General features: G+C 40.9%; 1 protein-coding gene across 1 annotated transcript in view; it reads right to left on the reverse strand.

Annotated features, from left to right (window-relative positions):
- The window catches only part of LOC149805421 (putative 4-coumarate--CoA ligase 1), a 174,671-nt gene extending 166,175 nt beyond the window's left edge, over positions 1–8,496 (reverse strand). Inside the window, exon 1 of the mRNA XM_089949989.1 lies at positions 8,150–8,496. The gene's annotated coding sequence lies outside the window, so the exon portion shown is untranslated. The remainder of the gene's footprint in view (positions 1–8,149) is intronic.
- Positions 8,497–15,376: the final 6,880 nt, after the last annotated feature.

Here is a 15,376-nt window from a genome sequence, read left to right on the forward strand (position 1 = left end):
TTGGTCAGCGCCATAGCCTCCAGGTTTAATGGCGTGTTTGGGAAAGCTTTTGAGATTGTCAAGAACAAAAGTGTCACCATGGAGTACCACAAAGTAGCTCGTCGCTTCTTGATGAAATTTGAGCGAAGTAAAATCGTGTCCATTCAATTTTGTCACGAATTGTTTGACATGTTGGGCGGTGACATGGAGCTGAGGAAGAACTTAGAACGAAAAATACCACCCGAATTACCAGTCATTTTCGACAACGTGACTTTTGGCCAGTATTTTCGTACCCCGGTAGAACTGAACCAAGGACTGAATTTGATGTTCGTGTACTCCGATGTGGTGGAATACAACGTGGTGGGACACACCTCCGTACCGTTACTGCGTGTCATTCCTTTCAAAGTGGATTCTGCCACAAACGCTGACGAGGAAGGTGGAAACACTTATCACGTCCACCGCGAATTTGTCCATCCTCACTATTTGCCGGTCACTAAGTCGTATTTGGACACGGTCAACATTACTATAAAAGGAGATTTGGGACAAAATATTCCATTCACCAACAAAGGAAAAGTCACGGTGAAACTCCATTTTCGAAAACGGTTCTCTCACGACTCGTAAGTAAGTCATGTATCCAGTGTACCGAGGGGTGGCTCGACAGCGAGGACACGGTTTAGGAGACATGTTAAAATCGGCCTTTCGTTCGGTGGTCCCGGTGTTGAAACCGATGGTGACACGCGGATTGCACGCCTTGAAAGATGCGGCACTGACGCAAGGCAAAGAATTTCTCCAAAATGTCATCATCGACAAACAGAACCCTAAAGAAGCCTTCATGAGGGCAGGCAAAAATGTCTTGCTGCAAACAGGCAAAGACATTTTAGGCCGACGAGACACACCTATAAATGCCCTGCAGGCTACCGAGTCAAGCATTCAGCAAGGACAAGGCAGAAAGAGACGACGAAGAAGAAAACACCCTTTCACCAGACTTCAAGCGAGAAAGGCCAAGAAAAGAAGAACCGTTCGAGACTTAGACGTTTTCGATTATTGAAACACAGCAACAACAAAAAATGATGCACCGAGAGTCTTGCGCTTGTTCCAAGACGGAACTGGATCTGTTTGCCATGCCCCCCACCATGATGACCATGCAAGAATCCCAATGGGTGGAATTTAATCCCATCTCCTCATTGACCGATTCCGCTCCCATCGAGTTTGAAATCAAAGGACAGCCCGAAGATTACATCGATCTGAATAGCAGTTACTTGTACTTGAAAGTCCAAGTTCTAGATAAGGATGGTGGTGCAGTAGAAGACACTGAGAATATAGCTCCCGTCAACAATTTCATGCATTCCTTGTTCAGCTCAGTGGACTTGTACTTGAATAACAAACTAGTCAGCAGTAGCATGGATACTTACCCTTACCGTGCCTACCTGGAAAATCTCTTGACGTACGGAACAGATGCCAAGGATACTCATCTCAATGCTTGTGTGCTGTGGGAACCTGACGAAGCGAACGAGTTCGACACATTAAAAAAAGACAATAACGGCTTTGAGGAAAGACAAAAGAAAATCCTAGGTGGAAAGAGTTTAGAACTGATGGATCGTTTGCATTTGGACATGTGGTTGCAAGAGAAATATTTGCTGAACGGTGTCAATGTGCGCCTGAGACTGAATCGCAGCAGTGCCGCTTTCCATTTGTTGGCTGATCTTGATAAGACTGGCATTCCTAAAAGCACAATCCTACAAGCCAGACTCTACGTACGACGCGTGGAAGTGTTACCCAAAGTGGCAAACGACATCAGTCAAACGTTGAGCAGAACGACTGCCAAGTATCCCATCCGACGTGTGGAAGTGAAAACGTTCACCATTTCTGCTGGACTGCAATCCATAACCGAAGATCATCTGTTTCAAGGACAGTTACCCAAACGTTTGATCCTTGGTATGGTCTCGAATGCAGCCTTCAACGGAGCCTTCAATCGAAATCCTTTCAACTTTCATCACTTCGACGTAAAGAAAATCGAAGTCAGTCGTGATGGCAAGACCTTGTGTACCCGACCTTTCGAACCTGACTTTAGTGACAAGAACAAAAATTACTTGAGATCGTACTTGTCCCTGTACGAAGCCACCGGACAGTTAGGAACCAACACCACTCACGGCATTACGTACGACGAATATGACAAAGGCTATGCTTTGTGGGCTTTCGATTTCACTCCAGACCAAGGCAGCGACGAGGGACATTTCCACCCTATAAAATCTGGCCAGATTCGTGTGGAACTTCAGTTTGCAAAGTCACTGGACCAGACAGTGAACGTCATCCTGTATGCAGAATTCGATAATACCATAGAAATCAACAGTTTGAGAGAAGTCATTCTAGATTACTAGAAACCATGGAAGATTGTTATCCCTCTTTACCTAGCGGAGAAACTTTGGAGATGAAATGTGAGGAGACTGTGGAAAAAGAAGAAGTGATCATGATGAAGTCGAGATGGCCAGAACAAGAAGCCCATTTAGTCTCCTGTTTTGCCAAACACTTGGTCGACAAAATGACGGAATTGATCAAGAAAAATTGCTATGGATGTCAAAACGATCATCCCAGTCAAATTCAACACGATAAATGCCTGATGTTAAGTCAAGAAGAAAAATTGGACGAGTATCTGGACGAAGCTTGGAGCCTCATCTCGAACAAAGACGTGTTGTACCAGTGGTATAAAGACTTGCGTGAACATTCTTGTCCACCATTAACCACTCAAGAGATCCATCGTATCGAAGCTCTCCTGAATCAGAGTGAGGAAACAGAACGAATAACCGTTTATTCGTCAGACATTTTCAAGCAAAAAGTCAGGATCGAATTGACGACTTATTATTACCTGTGAAGAAGAAAACAAACACAAAACAATGGATACCTGGGAACTTTATTACCTTTTGAACCACAGTTCGTATACGTCTTCTTGGAATCCTGTCGTCTGTGCTAAAGATGAACTCCCTCATCGCAAACCTAAAGACCATCAAGCTTACGTGATCAACACGGACGATAGTCATCTCCCAGGAACCCACTGGGTAGCCGTTTACTTTCCTCAAGAAGGATGTGTGGAATATTTCGATTCGTACGGATTGCCCCCTTTGGAAGACGATATCATCGACTTTATGAGAAGAAATGCTCAAACCACCCGATTCAATAACATGAAATTACAAGGCACAGATTCTTTGGTGTGTGGACAGTACTGTGTGTATTTTCTGCATCATCGCAGCCTGGGCTATTCCTTAGAACATTTAGTGACTCATTTTGATCCTCGTTCTTCTGCTAGAAACGATGTGAAAGTAGATCGATGGTTTTGTGACCATTATGCTTATCTTTTGTCTCAAGCTAGAAAACGTAGTGTCCATCAATGGCCTAATGATTTCCAACAGTGGAAATCACAATTTCATTCACAACGTTGTCAGCCTTGTTTAAAGTAGATTGTAATTGAGAAAAAATGTTAGTGATTTGAAAAAAATAGTTTGATGTTATAGTGTTATATTATTGTTAAAAAATGTTAGAGTTGTTGTTTAGTGTTAACTGATTTTTGAATAAAAAATGTTGTGTTTTGAAAAAAATGCCTTTGTGGTTTGTTTAGCTATAAGAATGTTGGATTGATGCTTTTTGATTTCTTACTATCCCTCTCATGACACTCACTGAACGTTGCGGCTCGAAAACCGTGTGGGGGATGTTTTCCTTCACGTCCGCGCTTTCACTATAAGAACCGGGGTTGTTTCCAGTCTAACCATCCATTGTCGACTCATCCTCCTAAGAAGATGTGTTCCAAACTAGCCAAGCTCAACGAAGCCTACGTGAATTTGCATAGGGTCAGACACAGTCTGATACCGAAGCCAGAAGAAATAGAGAATGTGAGAATGTTAAAAATCACTGAAGACCTGATAGAAGAGCTCTTCAGAGAAGAAGTGAACAGGGAAAAAGAAGAATGGACGGAGAAGTACAGACTTCAGAGACAGCAGCAACAGCAGCAACAACAGCAACAACAGCAGCAGCAACCTGAACCTGACAGAGGCTTTGTCGATTGTCGTATCGACACCAAAGAGTTCTTCTTCTCTTTCCGAAGAAGCAGACCTATCGCCAGAAAGTCTATCCTCAGAGGACATCGCATTCTTAGAAACTAAAAAAGAATGCCATAGCAAAACAAAAAAAAACAGCCCTTTTCAGGGCTACCCAATACTCTAGAAAAGAAGTAACGATCGATTTGCCAATGTGTGAGTAGGTAGAGTAGTGTGAAAATAAACACTAACTCTTTTTTAAAAAAATGTGAGGGTATGTGTTTGTGTGTTAGTAATAGTTAAAGTAAGTTAAGGTGAATAGTAGATTAAAATGATATCTTTTCTTAGTGTTTGAGGTGTATATTTGGGGTTAGATTGGATTGCTTAGAGTATGTAAATAGTCTATTGAAGTGATTTATACAAAATTTTTAGAATAGGAATGAGTAGCATAAAAAGTGAGTGAGTGTTTCTTTTAGGTCCGCGCTGTTGTTGTTTTTTTGGTCATGATCTAGGTAAGATCAATTTTATGTTTTAGGGGGATGTTTTCCATCACGTCCGCGCTTTCACTATAAATTGAAACTCACTGGACAGTCTAGCTACCCTTGTTAACTGATCAACATTAAAAATGAGTAGCAGACTTGAAAAACTTTTTGAACTCCAGATGCACCTGGAATATGCCAGATGCCTCCTGAACGAGCTGGCTGCGGAGGCTCTTGTGGAAGAAGCCAGGATAAAACAGGAGGAGGAAGAGAGAAAAATGAAAGAAGAGGAGGAAAGAAAGAGAGAGATCAGGGGCCACCCTATGATGATAAAGAAATGTGAGGTGAAGCCCTGGGTGATGGAACCTCCACAGGCAATGACTGCACCACAACAGTTACAACCACAACAAGAGGTAATTGTTCATCCTCGAATGAGAAATAGAAGAGAAAGAAGACAAAGGGAAGAAGAAGAAGTGTTCACTATTCCGCAAACGGAGGAGTGGGATAGTGAAGCCACTCACCCCCCGTCAGCTCTTCCAACAACTTCAGTCAATTGGACCAATGACTGGAGTAGGCGTTGTGTCTGTGGTGCCAGACCCGGAAGGTGCCACCATTAGCCAGGTGCCTCTGAAGTTCCAAAAACAGTCCTTTTCAGGGCTACCCCAATACTCTAGAAAAGAAATAACAATCAATTTGCCAATGTGTAGGTAGAGTAGTGTGATTATAAACACTAACTCTTTTTGAAAAAATATGACGGTATGTGTTTGTGTGATTGTGTGTTTGTGTTTGTGTTTGTAAGAGCTCAGGTATGTTTGTGTGAATAGTAGATTATGGGTTTCTTTATTGTTTCTTAGCGTATGTGGAGAGTATAGTTGAGGTTTATATTATATGAAATGAGAAAAGTGGGGATGTTTTCCTTCACGTCCGCGCGTTGTTGGGTCATGATCTAGGTAAGATCAATTTTATGTTTTTTAGGGGGATGTTTTCCATCACGTCCGCGCTTTCACTATAATAACCCACAGTGTTCGTTGTTCAAACCATTCTGCAAAGAATAAAAAGAAGATGGCGTCAAACCAAATCGACAAAATTCAAACCTTGCAAGACGTTTTAGACAACTTAGGAATAATGGAACAGATGCTATTAAGACTGGTTGAAGACCATTATTCCTATAGTCCCCATCGTGTGAAGATGGAAATTAATAACTTAAGGAAAGCAAAGGACAAGATTAGTGGTGTCATGAAAGAGATCAAGGAGGAGAAGGAGGATGAAGAGGAAAGAATAAGAATACGCAAATGGAACGAAAAGATTGAAAAAGAAGAAGAAAATGAAAAGAGGAAGAAAGAAGAGGAGGAAGAGAAGAAGAAAGAAGAGGAGGAGAAGAAAAAAAAGAAAGAGAAGAAGAGTGTAGGAGATAAAATAAGAACTTGGTGGAGGAAAAGAAGAAATTAGAAGAAGAAGAAGAAGAAGAAAACCCAAAGGCCCTTTTCAGGGCCAGCCATATTTCTCGAAAAGAGATAGTCTTTGAATTGCCTACCCTTTTTTTATTTTATTTTTTATTTTATTTTTTTATTTTATTTTTTTTTAAAAAAAATAGAGACCCTCCCTGTTTCAATTTTACATAGACCCTATATGTTCCCACGATTTTTCTCCATGTTAAATTTACATAGACCCTATATTGTCCCAGGGTTTTTGGCCATGTTAATTCCCATAGACCCTATATGTTCCCACGATTTTTCTCCATGTTAAATTTACATAGACCCTATATTGTCCCAGGGTTTTTGGCCATGTTAATTCCCATAGACCCTATATGTTCCCACGATTTTTCTCCATGTTAAATTTACATAGACCCTATATGTTCCCAAGGGGGTCTGTAATGATAAATCCCATAGACCCTATAAGATCCCCATTAACTACTATTTATCAATGACATAGCCTTGTGTCCAGTGCAATCTAACACAGATCTTTTCGCTGACAATTCTATATTGCATTTATCTGGTAAATCTCTAGATTCCATTAAAAATAAAGTTCGAACCGACCTCACCAATATATCAGTTTGGTGTCATCAAAACAAAATGCATATTAACATCTCTAAAACGAAATGTATGACAATCGGAACAAGGCAGCGTCTATCTACTAACATGGATTCACTTCTAACTCAAAATGTTTTAGACGTATCTATTGTAAAAAAAAAATCAAAAACTTCTTGGTATCTACATTGATCAGCACCTTAGCTGGAATGCACATATCGATCACCTATGTGAAATGGTAGTCAAAATAGTAACGCTATTAAAATTGCTTTCGAAATTTCTACGTCCCCAATCACTTGAACTTTATTTTTTGAGTTATATACTACCACTGATAGATTACGGCTGTACCATATGGGGAAACACTTCCAATTATAATCTGTCCAGAACTGATAAACTCCTGAAAAGGGCAACCCGAATAATACTGAAACTTTCTGTTATGATTCCCTCGAATGTTTTGTTTTCACGTCTAAAATGGCTACCATTACAAAAAACGCATTCTTTATTTCAAAGGAATCATGACATACAAGTCTTTAAACGGTCTTTCTCCAGATTATATCTCTTACATAATTGAACTAAGATCATCGGATACTGAGCGTAATCTCCGATCGACGACTAACAACGATCTCCAGATTCTGTTAGAAAATCAATCATTACAAAAGCTCATTTACTGTATCAGCACCTACTCTATGGAATTCCTTACCTATAACGATACGTAACTCAACTTCCCTTGCTTCTTTTAAAATATCATTAAAGAAATTCTTTCTCGACCATCTGGAATGACATATTAAAAGCTCTGAACAGAAAGCCTTATCATCATATCCATAAATGATATGTCCAGATCTTACTCGATGTATGTATGTATGTATGTATGTATGTATGTATGTATGTATGTATGTATGCATGCATGCATGCATGCAGATAGATAGACAGACAGATAGATAGATAGATAGATAGATAGATAGATAGATAGATAGTACAACTTATGCTGAAATGTATGTACCTGTGTATTGAATATTGTTCATATTTGTATGTTTCCCAGCACAGTCACACAGGGTTATTCATGTTAAATATGTATGAATGAGTGTGCAACAATACCTGGTTATGTGCATAGTCTTGTATTTTTAGTTTGTGTATTTTTATACATATATTTTTAACATAGCCGACTGCAAAAACTGAGGACCACATGGCAGATGGGTAAGCCTTGACATAATGTGTTATCCTCGTTAAAGATAGCTTATTATTATTATTATTATTATTATTAAGCACACACGTAATTTGTAGATATTCACGGACTAACTTTGTGCAGAGTTTATTGGGTGTTTCATCCAAAAAATCATATAAATATATGAAAAAATTGATTTTTCTTTAACAACTCTGTTTACTTGTCTCCCTTTCCAAATATCGAAACTCGAGAGCTGAACTAAAAAATAATTTATTCAAAACAGTCTGCTGGCAAATTTTGAAATTAAAAAATTTGCTTTAGAATCTTTCATACCTCAAGGTCGATACCCGTTCAAAAACCGGTCAAAATATCTGACAAAAATGTATTGTTAGATACAATCTCCATGTATGATACGAAAAAACTTTCTAATTATAATTCTAATCACATTATCATCATAAAATCATTTAACATACAAACCTTGTCTCCTCTCCTTTTTTGTTGCCTTTCGATCTTTCTTGTACACTAGGAACAGGAAACGGCTACTATTCACATGTGTAATCCAATGACATGCTTGTTTACTTCCCTTGATATGAACAAAATTTATTTAATTTTTTGTCCTCATCACTGTATTGTATCTTCTCCAATACTGGATGTTTGGGGTCCTTTCCGTTTCGTCATTTTACGCTGGCAGATGTTGAAGTAAGCAGGAATTTTGGTTCGTTCAGTAGTGTTTCTGCAATCTGTTTAAACTATGTATGCATACTTGACGATTTTACTCCCATTTCAATTGTGAATAGTTTTTAGTTTCATAGTACGTTGAAGAAAAAAAAATACATTTGTCCCCAGAGCAATGGTAAGTAATTTATTGCTTCTGACACTTTGCTTGAGCTTTTATTCATAAATCCTGTGGTCAAGGTCATTCTTATACATGCATGTAATGAATCTGCATACAATTTTCCTAGTCCCCAACACTATCCTATTCATTTGATGAAATTTAATGCGATTGTTTTTCTTTTCACTACATTTTCAATGCATGCTATACATGCCGTATATACATACCGTACGGTTTTGGTTATTCACCCAGTTTAAGCGAGTGTATAGTTTAGCCAGATCTTTGTCACCATAGTTGTTTAGATTTTGTTTTAGATTTACGCAATTGCCAGATAGGTTAACTGATTATCATAAATAACTCACCGCTCATATATTTTGCGAAAAGAAAAAAAATGAAAAATATTTGAAAACGAAGACCTTAATGATAACTAAAAACGATGCCGGTCTGGGTGTCAAATGGTTTGGGATTTGTTTTTTGAGCTATGAACAGAACATTGATTCACCGTAATTGTTCGAATTTTCATTTTATTTGTTTTTATTTTTTTATTTTTTTAACCGTCATGGAGGAAATCATTTGACGCGTTGCAAATAAGGGAAGTTAAGGGTTTGGTGTGTGTATATGTGTGTGCTGAGGAAGGGGGTATTCTTTCAAAATTACCTTCTTTCTTGAAGGCTTCTATTGTTTCCAAACTTACCACTGTTTTTATGTACTTTGTTCCCATCCATCGTCGTTCCCACCAAGAAATTGTTCCGATAAAGACTGGTACTTAGAATGGGAAATATGTATTACTATTACCAACTGCTGATTTTTCTACAATGTTTCTACTTTAAAATCTCTGATTTTTTAAGCTCAGTAATACAGTTTGGTTTTAAAGGTTTTAGAAATATCAACATATTTCATAATTAGTACAAGACCCCCGAGCCTCGTTGTGGAGGAATACAAGCATGTTTATTTGAAGTCTGCTTTGTAAAGAGGAAGATCTACGGTCTATAACACCCAAGTTAAACAACCCCTTTCTCTTACATCACTGATGACAAACCTAGATGTATGCGGCTGTACTGCTTGTACACCGTGTACAATTTAAGGCCATTTCAGGGGCTAAATCTTAGCATGTTTTTTCCCAAGAAGACTTCGGCACGCTAGATTTTTTGTGCAGTTTTGGTGATGCGTGAGTAGTGAATAGGATCACCCTAGCCTCAATGGAAATTAGCATTACAGGACCCCTTGGGTCACTCTAGCCTCAATGGAAATTTAACATGGGGAAAAATCATGGGTCACTCTAGCCTCAAGGGGAATTTAACATGGGAAAAAGTCTTGGGTCACTCTAGCCTCAAGGGAATTGAACATGGGAAAAAAGTCTTGGGTCACTCTAGCCTTAAGGGGAATTTAACATGGGAAAAAGTCTTGGGTCACTCTAGCCTCAAGGGAATTGAACATGGGAAAAAAGTCTTGGGTCACTCTAGCCTCAAGGGGAATGGAACATGGAAAAAAAAATTCTTAGGTCTGTTGAGCGACAAGGGAAAATGGAACAGGGTCGGGACCCTATTTTAATAGTGTCCCGACCTGATGGGTCTATGGAAATGGAACATAGGAAAATTGAAACAGGGAGGGGTCTCTATTTTGTTTTAAACAAAAAAAAAATTTAAAAAATGGGGTAGGCAATTGAAAGTCTATCTCTTTTCGAGAGATGTGGGTGGCCCTGAAAAGGGCCTTTGGGTTTATGTTAATATGCCCTTAACATAAAGGGCATCTGCAACATCTTCCTCTTCTTAGGCTTCGTCGAATGGTAGGTCCATAAACTAAAACTCTTTTCAGGCATCCTTGCCTCTCCACGTAAATCCTACGTATCCATAGGCTCATGTCGGTCCTATGGACAACTGTCCACTTGGATCGGACATACATCGGTATGTCCGTCCTGAACATCATCGTTGACACAAGCGTAGAAGAGTGCACATCGGTCCACATGTTTTGGCGCCGAGAACAGGTGAATCAATGCAGTAAACTGCGTTTATTTATAGGTAGAGGAAGGAGTGAAACGGATTGAGTTCGTTGACCAATCTAAACACGCGTTACAAAATTCAGTCAGCTCGCATCCAATCCGAAGAGAGCAGTCTGTGACGTCACGTGGTCTATATAGATTCGCTAGCGCCCGTGCGCAGTCGATTCATGCAACAGTTATTCAACATAGCGGAAACTCAGAAAACGATAAATTGGGGTGCACCAGCAGTGGAGACCACCCAAGGGAACCCGGACTTACTTTCAGAAGAGGTAAATTGGGATTTTGTGGATTTTCTTACCTCGCAAGAATTTGTTCCGGAACCTTCGTCACCTTCTTCATTACAGCACGTGGAGAATTTTAGACAGAGACAGAAAGAAGAATTGGAGAAATTTATACAACAGCAAAAGGAAGCGGAACAAGCTTTTCTTCTACAGCAACAACAGCAAGAAGAAGAGGTAAGAAAAAAACAAGAAGAAGAAGAAGCAGCAGCAAAGAAACAAGGGTGTGAAAATCAAACGGTCACGGTACTGTTAGACATTTTAGCGGAGTTAAGAAGTCTGAAACAAATGTATCAGACTTCTTTATTACGACCGAAGAGAATACGACCTTCCCGAGCTAAACACTCCAACCCTGTGACTAAGTCTACCGTGCCACCCGTAGTGATTTCAACCAAATCATCATCATCAACAGTACGCAGTCCAGAAGTAGGCCTCGGCCGTGGCAAAGGCTTAAGACAGTTAAAGTTGATTGCTTAAACTCACCCCTACACCAAAAAAGGCCCTTTTCAGGGCCACCCACGTCTCTTGAAAAGAGATAGACTTTCAATTGCCAATAACTCAAAAAAAACCCCCAATTTTACCCCTATAGTACGTGTCTGTGTATGAGTGTGTGAGTGTACGTTCTTATTTTAAAATCAAAACCCAAAGACACTTACCTTTATATCTAATTTATTCTTTTATAAATATTTACAATCCAATTCAAAATTCACAACAAATCACTTTAAAAAGTTCATAGACTTCTCCTGTCTCATTGTTCACCCTCTGTTTTTTTTTAATTTGATCACAGTCACAGTCTTTTCCTCTTCTTCCTCCTCACTTTCTTCCCTTCTTATTTTCTTCTCCTGTTTCTTTTTCTTCACCTGTCTACTTTCTTTCTCTTCTTCTTCCTCTGAAGAATCCCTCTCTTCTTCTGACTGTTCTTGTTTCTTTTTTGGGCAATCCGGAGACCAATGTCCTTTTTCTTGACAATGATAACAGGTATCTTGACTTTTGTCTCTTTTAGCCCCTATTTTGCTTTTTTGACGGTCTGGACACTCTGAAGACCAATGCCCTTTCTTCTGACAGATATAGCAAGTATCTTGACTTTTATCTCGAAAGGAAGGAGAGTAGTCCGATGGCTGGTCTGAAGAAAATTTTCTAATGACCCCTCGCAGCGCTCTGATGAAACGTTCGATCTGGGTAGTCTCTTCCATCGTTGTGCTCGGTTTGAGAGTGAAATGAATAGTGAAAGGACAAGACACATACCCTTTATATACGCTGGTCTGCCATGACTATAAATTAGTCCATGGTGTTTAAACTGTAGTCATTTGACGTTTTGCTATTAAGATGAAACGATCCAATTCATTCAAGAAGAAAGAAGAAGAAAGTAAGAGGCAGAAACGTGATCTATCGCCTCGTACCAGAGCTGAAGTCTTGGCACAAATTCATGCCAGTGATTTTGAAGAGGACATGAGTGAACCAGAATCCAAACCCTCTAAACAAAGTTCACCACCCTTAGTTAACCCTGAAAAGTACTATTCCATTCGAGAGACGGAAAAGCGCTCCTCTAGAAAATTTAGAACCACGGCTTACAAATACACGGTGAAGTTTAAAGATTTCAAGTCCGAAGTACCGTTGGAGAAAGCAGAAGGGTTCATCACCGGGGTGTGGGATTCTTTACTTACCACACTCAAGCGACAATGTCAACCCAAAGAAAACGATCGCTTGAGACTTTCCATACAACACGACGGTTTGAAATCCCCTGTTTGGATCGAGTTTAGCAGCCCTACAGAATTGACCGCTTCCAAAGTCATGGACAAGATTCAACACGTACAACAATCCAATGACCAGTTTCACATCACCGATGGAAAAGCCACACTGGACATGACCCATGTCTCTCCTCCTCAAGGGACTGGACGCAAAAAGATGTTATTGGTGGACGAGCTTCGCAGCACCAAAACAAGTCTCGTCCGAATTAACAACCCTGAAGACCAGATGTGTTTAGCCAGAGCCATCGTGGTGGGACGAACATATGTCAACAAGAACGACACGGCAGAATGGAAAAGAGCCTGGAAAACTAACCGACAATCGGACCGAGCCAAACAATGAAACGAAGCAGAGCTCCTGTTACAACAAGCCGGCTTGCCCAAAGACAAACCCTGTGGCATTCCTGAAATGCAAAAATTGCAAGATGCCCTAGCTCCACGCTACACCTTGAAAGTGCACCCTCAAGAAATGCGCGGACCTCTGTTGTTTCGAAGCCAAGATTTAAAGGATGGAAAATACATTCACCTTTATCATCACGATGACCATTTCGATACCATTACCAGTATCACCGGATTCCTGGGATATGTTTATTATTGCGAGAAATGTGACTATGGCTATAACAATCGAGAGAAACACAAGCATTGTGGATCGAAATGCTCAGGATGTTTGGCCTCTCCACCCTGTCTGAACGAAGGACAAGAACCAGTGCATTGTTCAACTTGTCAGCGCACGTTTGTCAGCCCTGCCTGTTACCAACAACATTTGAAGACGCAAGATTCACAGAAGAAATGTGCTTGTCAACTCCTGAGATTGTGCCTTACCTGTGGACAAGGCATATGTACCAATACTGTCAAGGCACACGTATGTTCAGGAAAGAAAAAATGTCACATTTGTCACCACATCGTGGACTTGGAACGCCAATGCTACGTGCAAAAATACCAGCCCCAACCAGAGAAAGAGGATGGACACAAGAAGAAAGGCAATTTCATCTTTTTCGCTTTGGAATGCATACAAGAGACCGGTATTCACATTCCTAATTTCTGCGTGGCTCATCGTGCGTGCGAGAAGTGCATTCAAGAACCTATATTCAGTCATTTCCCTCACTGCAGTAAGATTCCTGGAGGACGTGAAAAAATCTTTCGAGGGCCGAACACGCTAGCCGATTTCGCCCGATGGGTCTTAGACCGCATCGACAAGACGTGGAGCCAAGAGGACATCGAACGTTACGGAGATTGTCATCGTCATGCCACGGTGATGGCTCACAATTTCTCCGGATACGATGGACAGTTTCTTTTGAGATACTATACGGAACAAGGCTCCGAGCGTCCTAAAGTCACTTTGAACGGAGCCAAAATCATTTTCATGCAAGTGGGACAAGTACAGTTTAAAGATTCGATGAGTTACTTGGCCATGCCTTTGAGTCGAATGCCTAAAACGTTTGGAATGACAGAAATGGCTAAAGGCTACTTTCCACACTTTTTCAATACGGAAGCCAATCAACATGCCGTTCTACCCCATTTGCCTGAGGCTCGCTATTACGACCCTGACAACATGCGTACCGAACAACGAGAAGCTTTCTACGCTTGGTACCAGGCTCACGCCTCGGACCCTTTCGACTTTCAGGAAGAAATGCTAAAGTATTGTCGTTCCGACGTGGACATTTTACGACGATGCTGTGGAAAATTTCGAGAACTGTTCATGGAACACGGAGGGGTCGATCATTTGAAAGAAGCTTGGACCATTGCCAAAGCGTGTTCCTTAGTGTACCGGCAACGATTCATGCCTGAAAACACCGTGGCTGTCATCAGTCCTCAAACGACCAACTATGTCAAACGTCAATACTCGGTCAAAGCCCTACACAGGTTACATTACTTGTGCGACAAGGAAGACAAAGGGATTCAGCATGCCCGCAACGGAGGGGGCGAAAAGACCATCGGAACGCATTCGGTCGATGGCTGGGACTTAGAAAACCCCAAGATCGTGTACGAATTTAACGGTCGCTTATTTCACGGATGCCCCGTCTGTTACCGTGACCGTGGCACTAAAAATCAGTTTTTACAACAAAACATGGAAGACTTGTACCAGGTCACTTGTCAGCGACGCCTAAAGTTAGAACAGGAAGGATACCAAGTGGTGGAAATGTGGGAACACGAATACGATCACCGTTTGAAAAACCGATCCCGAGTTTAAACGCCTAGTGGAAAGTTACCAGTTCATGGACCCGCTGAACCCGAGGGATAGTTTGTACGGAGGAAGGACCAATGCCACCTGTTTGCTGTACCAAGCTGACGAAGAGAAAGGAGAAGAAATCAAATACTTGGACGTGTGTTCGCTGTATCCCTACGTGTGCAAATATTGTCGCTTTCCTGCAGGGCACCCACAACTGTTCACCGAACACATCGACCTGAAAAACATTCGACAATACGAAGGCTTGATCAAGTGCAAAGTTTTGCTTCCCACGAACCTATACCATCCCGTCTTACCTCACCATTGCCAAGGCAAACTGATGTTTCCTTTGTGCCGTACTTGTGCCGAAACGTGCAACCAAGATCAACCTTGTCAGCACACCCAGGAAGAACGGGCCTTGACGGGGACGTGGGTCAGCGTAGAATTGTTCAAAGCTTTGGAGATGGGATACCAACTGTTAGAAGTGTACGAAATTTGTCACTTTCCCAAGACACAACAATACCACAAGGGAGACCCCACGCAGAAAGGCATTTTCGCAGACTACGTGGATGCCTTTTTGAAACTGAAGCAAGAGGCCAGTGGCTATCCTTCCTGGTGTCACACTCCCGAAGACCAAAAGACATTCAAAGAGAAATACCGGGAACAAGAAGGCATCACTTTAG

Source organism: Sinohyriopsis cumingii, chromosome 2 (genome assembly GCF_028554795.1).
Source record: "Sinohyriopsis cumingii isolate HCF-2022 chromosome 2, ASM2855479v2, whole genome shotgun sequence".
Lineage (NCBI taxonomy): Eukaryota > Metazoa > Mollusca > Bivalvia > Unionida > Unionidae > Sinohyriopsis > Sinohyriopsis cumingii.